The 12,898-nt window shown below is 39.5% G+C and overlaps 1 long non-coding RNA gene across 4 annotated transcripts in view; it reads left to right on the forward strand.

The window, feature by feature from the left end:
- The window catches only part of LOC122994367, a 33,085-nt gene that overhangs the window by 16,312 nt on the left and 3,875 nt on the right, over positions 1–12,898 (forward strand). For all 4 annotated transcript variants that reach the window (XR_006406582.1, XR_006406584.1, XR_006406581.1 and 1 more), the window contains one exon: positions 12,576–12,690. This is a non-coding gene — a long non-coding RNA (uncharacterized LOC122994367). The remainder of the gene's footprint in view (positions 1–12,575; positions 12,691–12,898) is intronic.

Consider the following 12,898-nt stretch of genomic DNA (forward strand, 5'->3'; position numbering starts at 1 on the left):
AATGCGTTAGCAAACAGTTGACTATTACACATTCAGCAGACACAGAGCAACATTAACACTCATTTGAAGTAACCTCTAATGAAAAAAAAATCCTACAAATCTCAGTTAAAACTGTGTTAATGATTTTTTGGCGACTTAGGGGAAGAAGGGTTCAAATTATAATACCAAGTGCTGCAGCAGACAGTTATTTACATTAGAATATAGATAGTAGACCTCAGGGACATGTTTCCGTCTTTTAGAAAGAACCTCAATGAGACATTCCATTTAGCTACAGCTAGTGAACAGGGGACTAGCCCAGAGGTGACTTCAGGACTTAGGCCCTCCATTAAGTTATTGAGGCTGACGTGTCAGCAAATGATTGCCTCCAGCAGACATGGAGCGACATTAAATTTCAATTGGAATCGTGTTTATGGCCAACTGATTAATGCTGGTTCATTCTGCTTTAACCTCTGTCTTAGTCTCAACATCTGAGAAAAATATGTCGCTCTTTAGCCGCTCCATTTTCCACTTTCTTGCATGGCAGATAGCATGCAATGGATTTTTGGCGCTTTTTCTGCCTGATGTGGCTGGAAACTCAGCTGATGAGAGCAGTGAGACTGAACCATACAGCAAATATGGCATAAAGCCAAAACAATGAGCTGAAAGAGGCTAAAAAGCTCCATACAGGTATAGTGTTGGGACTTCTTTCATTTTGACCGTTTGATTCATTGCTAATATAAAACAATTACATAATTCAAACATTCAGGCTGTTAAGGGCTTAAGGACCCTGCTGTTGAGAACATTTACTCTAAACCTCTAGATTTTCTTGCTGACATCTGTCCATTACTTAAAACCAATGAAAGTTAGATCTCTTCTCCTACAGTGTCATCCGTATTTTCTTCCTCAGGTTCCACATCCTGCCTCTCCAGTTCCTCACACTTGTAACCGTGGTGACAAGCGCTTCCCGTAGGAGCTGCAGTGACATGTCTAAACGGGCAGGGAGGCTATTATCACGTCTTCCCATATGTTCTTGGCAAAGTGTGTTGGGCTGATGCAGCTGCCTGATAGGTTTTTAATAAGCACACCCGGCCGTTTCACTTCATTCCACTTTGAAGCAACCCGCTCAACCACAAGGGAATACGGCCAATGTTTGGCTGTAAAATGTATTCCAGGGGCAAAACGAGTATCTCACTGATTTGAGAGACAAGGTTAAGCCGTGCTGTTTGACTTGATTTTTTTCCTTCACACGGTTGGGAAATTCGTTGCAGCCCATGCACGATGTAAAACAGCATTAATATAAAGTGTACTCTACATCGCCACGCTCTCTCACTTCCTCCATCTCTCTCCTCTTACTATCGAAACTCTTCCCTGTACCAAAGAGCCTGACTAAATGCTTGCGCAAGCACTGAGCACATGGATGCTGATAAAGTGGGTCAGGAAAGTACAATTGGTACATTTCTGCAGCATAACCTGTTTGGCTTACGGCAGGTTGTGTGTAGATGTGTGTGAGTGGGTGGGTGGGTGGGTGGTGTTGGGGGGAGAAGGGGTGGGGTGGGGGAGGGGGGTAAATCTCCAGCAACAGTAAAAATCAATGGGGGGGAGTTTGGATGTCAGAGCTAATAAATCTGGTTGATATAGCTCAATACGCAGATCGATGCCGCAACTTATAATCATTGTATTTCTTGACACTAAATGTCTTCTCTAATCATCGTCGGGAAGTGGAGGGGAGGCAAAAGGGAAAGGTGGATGAGGAGAAGGCGAGAGAAAGAGATTCCCATGCAATCATCAGACGTTGTTGTGCAGGGTAAGTCATGAATAATGTACTGCTTTAGCGCCGAGAGAGAGTTTGGTGTTCCTTAATGTTGCGTCTTTGTGTGACAGGGACCTGGATGACAAGTTTTAGACTCAACATCACTTATATATGAATTTAAAGTAACAATGCACTACATTTTTATGCAAATGCTCGTCCATTTTTAGGATCCCTCTATCCCTGACAGATACAGGAAAAATAATAATGCAGTCCTTAGGGGCTTTTATAAATGTATCTGTATGGTACTGTATGTCTCTCCTGCAAAAACCTACAGGAAGTGATGTGTTTTCTGTTTAGCAGCAACAGTAATTTATTTGTTGGGGATGATTATTGGAACTGGGTGGTCTAAAAGAGCGCCAACTACAGAATTTTTTTATCGACAGAAAAGAAGAGGGAAGCAGTAAGTGTAAAGGGGGTCAGTACTCAAACAAAGTGCTTGTCCAATGGTCAGACAGCATCTGAAACCCCCAGTCACCCAACATTTTATATTTTTTAACCATATTAGCCATTACCTGACCACGTCTAATGGCAAGTGTTTTTGACCATACTCATATGACTGAAAAACCTGCTGTCATAGCCTCCTCCTCCTCCTCCTGGTTGCATCACAGCATCTCCCCAATCTCTCTCTAAGAATTATGTCTTCTGCGTATATTTGCAGACTCTAAGCTATCCATGAGAATGCTTTTGGTTGTACACATGTAAAGTGACAAAAACAGTTGTGTAAAAGTTTAAAACCTGTCTACTTTTTGGGGGCTTATACTATCTGACAGACACTTTGTTATATTGTCATACTTTATGTGGTTAAGTAGGTGTGAGCAATATGGAGAAAACCCTCTATATCCCAGAATGTGTCATTTTATATTACAATATAAGTATATATCATAAACTAAATGAAATACAGTAAGCTCTATTAGAGATCATTTTATAGCTAAAACAACCAGTTTGAATGTGTTTTTGGCCAATCCAGTAAAGTACAAACCTCAAATAATCAAGGTACTTAATCACATTGATGCAAAAGATCCTGTAAATGCAATACTGCCAAAAAGCAGCCCTGCCCATTCATTTGCAGCTTTGCCAACAATGACATAAAACAACCAGATATGTATTTTAAAAGCCCATCTAGGAATGGGCATTGCAAGCTAAATGCTGTGGTATGTGGCATATTCATGCTATATAATTAAATTTATATTTAAATAAAATAAAATAAATAAAGCTATTATAGGACTATAGGTATATACTGTACCTCATGTGCACAGTATAGAAATGTCTAGAAATGTCAGTTTTTCATCTCATGGGATATATCATCATTGCCCGACACTAAGTGTATAAAATTGCATCTGGGTTTTATTTAGATATAAGATGTTTTAATGTGACATGTACAAATGGAGCCAAAGACATTAGACATATCGGCGTCAGCTCACCGAGACATATTTGTTTTCACACAGTTTGGTTTTTAGTTCAGTGACAGAACTCTGGCAAAAGAGGAATTTATTTTGCACACATTTTGCTCTTGACCTTCCTGAAACAAGAGTCTGCAAAACAATTTCCTTGAGCCTTATGGGGAAGAGAGACCAATCCCTCAACTGATTTTCCAAAGAAAAATTCATTAATGAGACAGACATTTTTTTTACACAACTCAACAGCTTAGTCCATAAGAATATTTGGAAGCGGCTTAAAAAAAAAATCCTCAAAGGATTAAATAAAAAAAGAAAGCTGTTTTTTTTTCTATGCGGCGGTAAAAAAGGGTATTAAATATACCCCACCCACATGCACAACACACATACACGAATACCCCATCACTCCTATCCACCCCCTGTGTAGATTGAAATGTCAGCAAGGCTTTGGACTGCTACAGTCCATGTTGGAGCTCAGGATTAATGTACATATGGGAAACAATGGAGCGTTGACACTGCTCACTTAGGCCGATACTCCTCATCCCCTCCCACTATGGCTGCAGTGGGATGCATGTGGTTTCTCCTTAAGAAGAAACAAGCACTTTGATGTACAAAGAGGAAGAGGAGAAGGGGCAGAGAGAGCGAGATGGAGAGAGTTTAACTGCCTTTCATGTCCCTCCCTCCCAACACTCCAACGCTCCCCTGTTTTGCCTTAAATAAGCCGCTGAAGTCATGCCATGAGAGGCGTGTCAGCGCTGCAGATTGGAGCAGCGGTGGTGGTGTTGGTGGTTAGGGGTATTGTTTCATCTTTCTTTTCTTATTCCCCAGAGGTGCTGTTTCTAATGACTGGCACAAAAACAGAGGAGATAAAGAGAAATCTTAATCTTTTGAATAACAAGTTCAGAGAGCTCAGTGCAGCACCGGCTAGCAGAATAAATTTTAGGTCACCGCTACTACTAGAAAAGACATGTCCATTTATAATCCAGTTACCTACAGTATGAAACAAGTGATGTCTGACTCTCTATCAAAGGACAGTCGAGTGGTGATGAAGCAATTAGTCAATGAGATCAATTAGTAGATCAACAGAAAGTTAAGTGACAAGAATTCTGATAATATTTTAAAGTTTAAGTTTATTAAGCATTCACTGGTTCCAGCTTCTTAACTGTGTGCATTTACTTCTTTTTTCTGTTTTACATGATTGTAGATTGAATATATTTGGGTGTCAATGGGGGGAAAAATATGCAATTTTGAGATGTCATCTTGGGCTCTGGGAACTTGAAATGGGCATTTTTCATGTTTTAAAAAAGTAAATATGTCAAAGGCCAGTTCACCTTAGAGGTCTTCACAGATCTTAGTTCTGAGGAACCGAGATCCGACCCTGGACCCACGTTGGCGTTATTCAAAAAAAATCTAAAAGATGTATGCTATTACAGGAAAACAGCACTTTACATTATCTCTATAAATTAGTCTTTGAAGCATAAAAAACGAATCACATTTTACTTTACATTTGTTCTACGCATATTATTATTATAATGCTCCTCTTTTGGACTGTAGCTGCCTGTTAACTGACAGTGAATCATGCTGCTGCTAGTGTTATTGTTCTCTTTGTATAAGCATTTTGAATCAGGTCTATTGGGATCGGGTTTGACTATGATTGGGACCCCTTCAGATCGGGTTTCTCTTTTTTGTAAAATGAATTCACACTCATCGGGTTTGAGTATATTTTTCAGGAATCCATTTGTATTGAGTCCAACATTTTGGACCTGTGAAGTATGCCTAAGTCACACAAAAAAGACTATTTTGTAACTTACCACTTGGTATATTTAGCAATTCAGATAGTGTCAGACCAACAGTCACCAAAATGTATGGGAATAGTGAAAAATATTCAACTAAAACTTCTCAGGAGCAAAGTATATACATCATATTGCAGTCCAAATACCCTATACGACCTGGAACACCGATTGCAAGCCAGGCCTTATCATCCCGAATCACCAATGAACTTCATGCTCTTGTGGTTTAATGGGAGCAAATCCCTGCGGTCAGGTTCCTAAATCTGGTGGAAAGCCTGAAACCAGAAGAGTGGATGCTGTAATAGCAGTTTATTAACATTCATGGTTTTAGAATGGGTGTCCACATACTTTTGGCTATGTCGTGTGGCAAAGAGATTTAATTTATAGTAATATGAATGAGAGAAAAGCTGAACATGCTCACATGATCTTAAGTCCTACTCCTGTCCAGATGTCTAGAGAGAATGATTATACCCCGTATAGCTGACTGAAATGATCCTACAAAGCAACATAAAAATGTACCACACAATCAATGGTCACAAACCTAGATTTAGATGGCTGCCAGATGAGAGGAATGACCTGAGTATCACCCGAAACTGTTTTATTTTTGCCATCTTACAGACTGTAGACTCTACAAAATAGAATTTCTTATTTAGTGAGTCCCGAGCAATAAATGAGCAAATGATTTTGGACACAGCCTTTATTTTACTTGGCCAAATTCCAGGGTTTCCTGCCTTTATAGGTGTCATAGAGACTGTTTATTCACTTGAAGGTTGTTCCAATGGAAAGAAAGGTCTGTTGAGTACATAGCCGAGAGAACATGATTTCAGTTGGAGGTGCAGGGTTGCTGACTCTTAAACACCCCCTCCCAAAAAAATATGTTTGAGTTTATTAAATACTTGCAGCCGCAGCAGAAACGATAAGTGCGTCTCCCCGTTGAGAGAAACACTCGGCGCATTTATGCACGAAGCACAGCAGTGTAACCTCATTGATTATTTAAATCTCCCGACACGCCGACAGGATCAGTCAGGATCTAATGTTAATTAATGTTCTGTGTTCTTCTACACATCCAAAAGGTCACACACACACACACAGTCCAGATTCATACAGTGAAACTGTTTGGAGTAAAGCAGTCGTCCTCCTGATAAACCCTGAGCTCCATCAGAGCTGTCTGAATTATATCAGAATTTATTTCAGAAGCTAAAAGTTTAATTCGGTGTCCTCTGGAGAGTTTCCTCTGTCCTGTCAAGTTGATAACTTCAGTAGTTAGTAGATAAAGTCTGCGCGTCTCACACCCGGTTCTTTTCCACACTCCGCTGTCTTTATGCACAGGGTCCATTTTTGCCTGACTGACAAAACAGCATCCCCAGCACCCCTACTTCCCACGGCTGTGGTTGAGTAACTGGAACACTGATTCTGTGTTCAATTTCTAATGTAATTTTGTGCTGGTGTATTAGAGAAGTCTTAGAGATGGATACCAAGGGCCAAATCCACAAAGAATGGATTGCGCCCGCTAATAGCACCGTCACAAAAGATTCACAAAAGATTTTGCGCTAATGATATGCCGACGCGAACACGCCATAAAGTTTTGCAGTTGAGTGCAATATGCCTTTTATTTGCGTCTGTTTGAGTGAGTGAAGCAGTTTCCAGTGTTTCGGGCTTTTCTCCAAATTTCAGCACACAGATCGGTCCGTAATGAAAACTGCAGAGAGCAAAAAAAGCCTCAAATCGCGTGTCTTTAATTAGCAGAGGTGCACGCACACACAAAGCTCTCCACAGTCACAAACCAATTTTCATGTATTTTGCTTCTTTCACATCTCTAGTATATCGCATCTATAACACAATCTACTGAAATGTCCATCAAAATAGGCTACAGCTATTAATGTGACTCAGGCAGGTCTGAAACATGTCGATTAATGTCTGAATCTTACAATAATATTATTCAGGTGTCCCTGAATGTATCCGAGATGTTGCAGAAACATCAGTACTAATGCTCTGTCTGTTGTCCACAGCTGTCTGCAGCATCACACAGCAGCTGAAACAATAAGTGCGTCTCCAAACTGAGAAAGAGGCTCTGCGCATTTACGCACGTAGCACAGCAGCGGTAACTTCGTTAACACCGGACTGGTCAGGATCTTGACGGTAATTTTTGTTCTGTGCTCTGCTGCACATCTACACAGCTGTTACACACAGATTCCAGGTTTATATGGTGGAACTGTTTGATAATAAAATAATTCATATCTTTTGAAGACAGACAGAGTGAGTGAGTGAGGAGTGAGCGTGCGCATAGTTAACACCAACTATCTGAAGATGCTAATAATTTCACCCTAACTGTGTGTGGCAATTAGCGCTAGTCTTTATGAATTAGACAATTTTTGCAATGAAGCTTATTTGCATAGATTTTGTGCCAAATGTATGAATGTTACCTAATATACATACATGCAAATGGCACAAGCGCACCATGACATTATTTGCTTTGCAGCACAGTTTACGTTACACACTGTCTTTTGTCTCATTTGCACAGGTTTAGCAGCCTCAAAAGCTGTGCAATCCTTTTGTGGATTTTCCCCCCCAAGAGTGGTGAGGTGGAAAAAATATTTGAGTGAAGCGACTGTGACTGATTAATTAAAACAGTACTTGACAGATGAATTGAAAAAGTAAAATAATCATTAGCCGCAGGCAGAAGAGAGTAGAAAGCACAAGCACCTTAATTTAATTCATCCACATTATATTGTTTTGATGAAGTCTTTATAATATGATGAGCCTAATTCAACTGATATGACAGCATGGATTTTTTAAGGTAAGACGGATTAATTATCTCATGAAGTTATTAGATTTGTCTTTACACTGGTGGTTATGACCAAAAAGCATAATTTGCCCAACGTTTGTACTTACCATTATACCAGAGTCAGTCCGTGTGTGTAGACTGCGTCTCAGAGCGTACAGCAGCTTCAATCACGACCGAGATAATACAGCCTACCGCCCTACCCTGTATCTCACGAGACTGTGGACTCGCATCAGATCTGTCACCTCCGTCTTCAACGCAACATACCAAGACACAGAGATACAAAAGTACTGTACCTCCATCGATCAATAATCAATTACTGAAGAACCACATTGGGCTTTCACAACCACACACATACATAAACATCATGCGTAATAATCAATATTTGGGATATGAATTAAAGCAAGTGTGATTTCAGCTTGAATGGATCTCAGCCGTGTGCAGCATAAACCCTTTACCATCCACCCGCCTTTTGACACCATATTTTTCAAGTTAAAGGTGGTCACTCTGCTGTGCGCTGTAGCAATTATTTTTATGACATATTTTGTTGCTGTTATTTTGTTTTTTTATGATAAAATAAATAATACAGTATAAATTCAAAAATCTATTTATTTAACTTGTCATAGCACTTTCAGCATTGTATGGAGCCCTAAAGTGCTGAACATTAAATGACTAAATAACACATTATGGAATATATGATAAAATATGTTCTAATATTTTAAACACAACTCATTATTGTTAACTGTTCAGCATTTTCACTATGTCACTTTTTGTTTCACTGCATTGGCCCGTCACTTTACAGTAGAGTTGACACCAGTCCTCACCCCATTACTCTGCAGCCAATCATCCACTGAGGGGGAAAAAAAAGGTTAAATTAAGGCTACAACATTTATTTTAATTTTCAAATAGTCTGTTGATTTTTTTTTTTTTTTCTTTTCCATTAGAAGAGCTCCAGCGATTTATAATTGCACTGACTCACAAGAGACAGATTTGTTTTAAAAATTCTGGTCAGGGCAGGTTAAAATGAATGCAGCAGAGACCAAAATATCCTGACTTTTATTCCATAAAACACGTCGAGCTCCAAAAATGCCGCATCCTACATTTCCCATAATGCAACTCAACAGTGCTGTTCATTAGATGACATGATCAAGGTTATCTTTTCAACCTTCAGAAAGCTCCCTCCAGAGCTGCTCGTCCTTCCCTTTTGTGATGATGACGGGTAAAATCTGTGTATTGCCCCTTTCATTATATGTTAAATATGAATCCAAATCAAGCTCAGTGGTGTAGCACTGCACTATAAAGAGATGGATATTCTATGCATCCACCCTAAAAAAAATAAACCCTATTGTTAACCATTGCTGGCTGAAAGATAGATGGTATATCCACCTACACATCCTATAGAAAGTTGTACATTTGTGAATAACACCAATTATATTGAGATGTGTCCACAGCTTGAGTCAAACCTTAAGACCCCGTATACCACATCTGGAAAAGAGAAAGCTCACAATGCTAAGAGATGAGACTGGTGACCAATCTGAAAGGCCACTATTATGTATCAATCGTTGAAAAGGCTGCATTTTCAATATCTCCTCGTGTCCTTGCGGTTTGGAGGGCACAGCCGTATCGTATGCACAAGTCAGTCACTGAAGAGCCAACAAGCTGAGTACACACATTTACATTTATATACACACATTTAGCTGATGCGTTTTTTTCTGCAGAGTGACTCACAATGGGAGCAACAGTGGATCCGGCTCCAGTTTTTAGACCGCTTATGAAACAGAGCAAAGGTCAGAGACAGAGTATCCTGAATAAATGTGACCTTGAATGAATATGTGAGAGAGAAATGTGAGGGAAAAATGAGGGAGAGAAATAAGAGCTGTTAAGAGAGATCGAATGGATATTTCTCTTAGAGGAGGGCAATGCCGGAGCAGAGATGTTATCTTTTCTGTCACTGAATGTGCTTTCATTGGAACTTTGCAACTGTACCCCATCTGACTACTTTTGGAACAAGAAAAAATGTCATAAACCACATATTGCTTCCAGTAGGTTTAGACAAATTCACTTGCTGAAACAAAAAGGTTTCAGTTTTGGTTGAATGGGGGGAAATTCATTTAACTTGACTGCCTTCTTGGGAGAAAAAAAAGGTCTCAGCAAAAACACAGATGCCACCTTGCTATGAACACATTTTTTGAGGGAGAAAGTCAGAAATATCCATAGAATTATATATCACTGAGTGTAATCAAACTGACATCTTTAAGAGGTCTTTTTTGGAGTTGTTAGCTATGTATGAAATGTGTCTGTAGAGGCCCATCTATTTCAGCTGTGGGATACTACAAGCATATAAACTATGAATGTCTGCGTCAACTGTTCTAAAAGTAGAGATTAGAGAGCACCAGGGGCCCTTAACTGTAGAAATGAGAAGTGGTTTAATTTTGCTTTGCATAGATGTTATGCTGAGTGAATGCGTAAAAAATAACTAGTAAATTAAAGATTTCATTCCACCTACTGTGATTATTACCCCTGAAACTAATAGCTTTATGCTTCTGAACAACAACAGCAACAAAAACAGAGTTCCCTTCCACACAGTGTTCATGCTGTGTGCGGTCTCATGTGGAGCTGGGGTGTAATTCAATAGTCATACCAGGAATAATGTAAGTGCACTGTGATTCATTTGTATTGAGAAGGTGAGAGGTCTAAATATTTACTGCAATAGTTATTTTCCCTCCATTTTTGGAGGATTTTCCCCTCCTTTTACCATATTTTTTCTGATCAGAGGGGTCTGTTGAATCTTGTATAGTTTGTACAATGTGCCATAGCCCTCTTCTAACCCTAACCCTAACCCTAACCCTAACATACATCACAAGGATAAGGTTGGTGTTTTTCTGTATTTTTCTTACTGTCGATACATTCAATGAAAACGACTAAAACCAACAATGTTTACTCCATCTGTCTGTATTTTCTGACCTCTCAACCTATGGAATTCAGCTTTAAGCCCACTGGTTTCTAATGCATATGTAAATCTCAAACAACAGGTCATAAATATATAATTTCAGTTTTTGAAAATGTTTAAACAATTTTGTAAAAACAGCTGGGCATTGCTAGATAAAGTTACTCAAACAGGAGGAAACAGTGCATTTACTGAGGACTATTTTCAGCGGCGGATTAATCCACATTTGGTGTTCTAGTGAGTATTTCTGGCAGCAGGACGGTATGTGAGGGATTGAGTCAAAATAAAATACAGAGTGTGTGTTCATGGTAATGAAGGAACATGTCAGTCAGTGCAACAGTGTGACTCATTGAAGCGTTTTTAATAGTTTTTGGACAACAGTGGATCTTGTTCTAGCCAGCTTTACTGGCTAGAGGGATCAATTCATCAATCAGTTGTTGGTTTTGGTCTTTTCATGGGACTTCTTGACAATAAGAAGTAATGCCATATCCTTTCTGATTTTCCTATGTATCATTTGCTATAATTTCTATAATAACATTTTGCAAGTTTTGTTTTTAGACCGTTTATTTTGAGTGTCTTATATACCATTATGTATCAGCATCAGCATGTCATCAATTTTAGTCACGTTAGCCGTTTGTCTGATGAAGACCAGGTAGGGTTGAAACATTGCCCATTCAGTCACATTAAGTTCCATAACTATCATTCAGTTTGCGGACGCTCTCAGTTCTTCTTCTAATTAAATGTTATTATATATAGACTTATGGTGGAGACATATTGTGACAATATGATTATGAATGAATCAGTCCGAGAGGAAATTGTAATTAAAAATGAACAAAATAAAGTATTTATTTTACACAAAGTATGTAACGAGTTTTGTCTGCTATTTGCTATATACAGTATATTGATGACTGAAAAATAGTCATATAAAAGAATCAACCAATTTTACATTCAGTACACTAGTCATCAGTATGACTTGCTAAAAATAGTTGTAAAGCTGTTAACGGTTCTAGATCTACAGAGTCTAAGAAAATATGATTTTATGAGCATTGGGAAATGTAGGATCTGGTGTTTACGGAGCTTTAACCATACTAGGACGTAAGAGTCAGGATATCTCAGCCTCTGCTGCATCAGTTTTGACTATACTTTTTAAAAAAAAAAAACTGTCTCTGGCAAGTCCCTCAACTTTACACTCCTTTTTCATCATCATATTGATTTCCGTAATACTACCCAGCCCTAGTCTCATGTATTTCTACTCTGTACTAGGGATGCTTGACATGGAAAAGTTTTGGAGCTCCTTCCATAGCTATAGAAAAATGTACTCAAACCCTATAGCTGCAGCTTTATCCATTTTGTGTTAGGATTTACTCTGTCAAAGTCCTCCACTCCAACCCGAACACATCCCCTAATGGACGTTCCCTCTTCACTCATTGTCAACACCAAATACTCCTCACCGGCTCCAGCGTTCACTATTCCTTTTTACTATTGTTCCAGTCGTGATGTCAGCGCGGATGCACACTGGCGGTGCCATTAGACGACATGTCATTAGAGCCCTCGGTGTCATGCACTCTGCCTCTCATTTAAGCGCCCTCAGAGCTACAGTATATCACAGAAACCCCTGCATTGTCAGTGTGTCACACTTCCATTTCAACATATGCAATGAGGAAAGAGCGGTCAGCTGTCCTCTCCGGGTGAATGGAGAGTGTATGTGTGTACATGCATTGATTTGATTGGTAAAGTATATTCCAGAACAGAAAAGGGAGTTTTTTTTTTTTCCCTCTCAGGGTTCAAGTGTGTCTGCGTTACTGAAATACTGAATTGGGTTTTGACAGTTTTTTTCTCCTTGTTCTTTCTCCTCCATGATTTGTTTGACAAGACCTCATTCCCACTTCGGGTCTCCAGCAGTGGCAGTGGGTGTTCAGTATAAAACTGAGGCAGCTCCGAGGATTTCTTATGGCCGCATACAGTAGTCTCGACAAAGTAGCTGACAGGTAAATGTTGTGCTTACATGGTTCAGAGAATTTGTGAGAAATTGCACAGTGCATAGCAGGCATTCAGGGTGACTGATGGAGCAACAATATCACACACACACACACACATAGGCAGAGAGAGACGCACTGAGAGGAGAGGTGGAGGCAGGCAAGAAGGTATTGGTTGGTTGGGAACACACACACACACACACACACACACGTACACACA

The sequence above is a fragment of the Thunnus albacares genome, chromosome 12 (assembly GCF_914725855.1).
Source record: "Thunnus albacares chromosome 12, fThuAlb1.1, whole genome shotgun sequence".
Lineage (NCBI taxonomy): Eukaryota > Metazoa > Chordata > Actinopteri > Scombriformes > Scombridae > Thunnus > Thunnus albacares.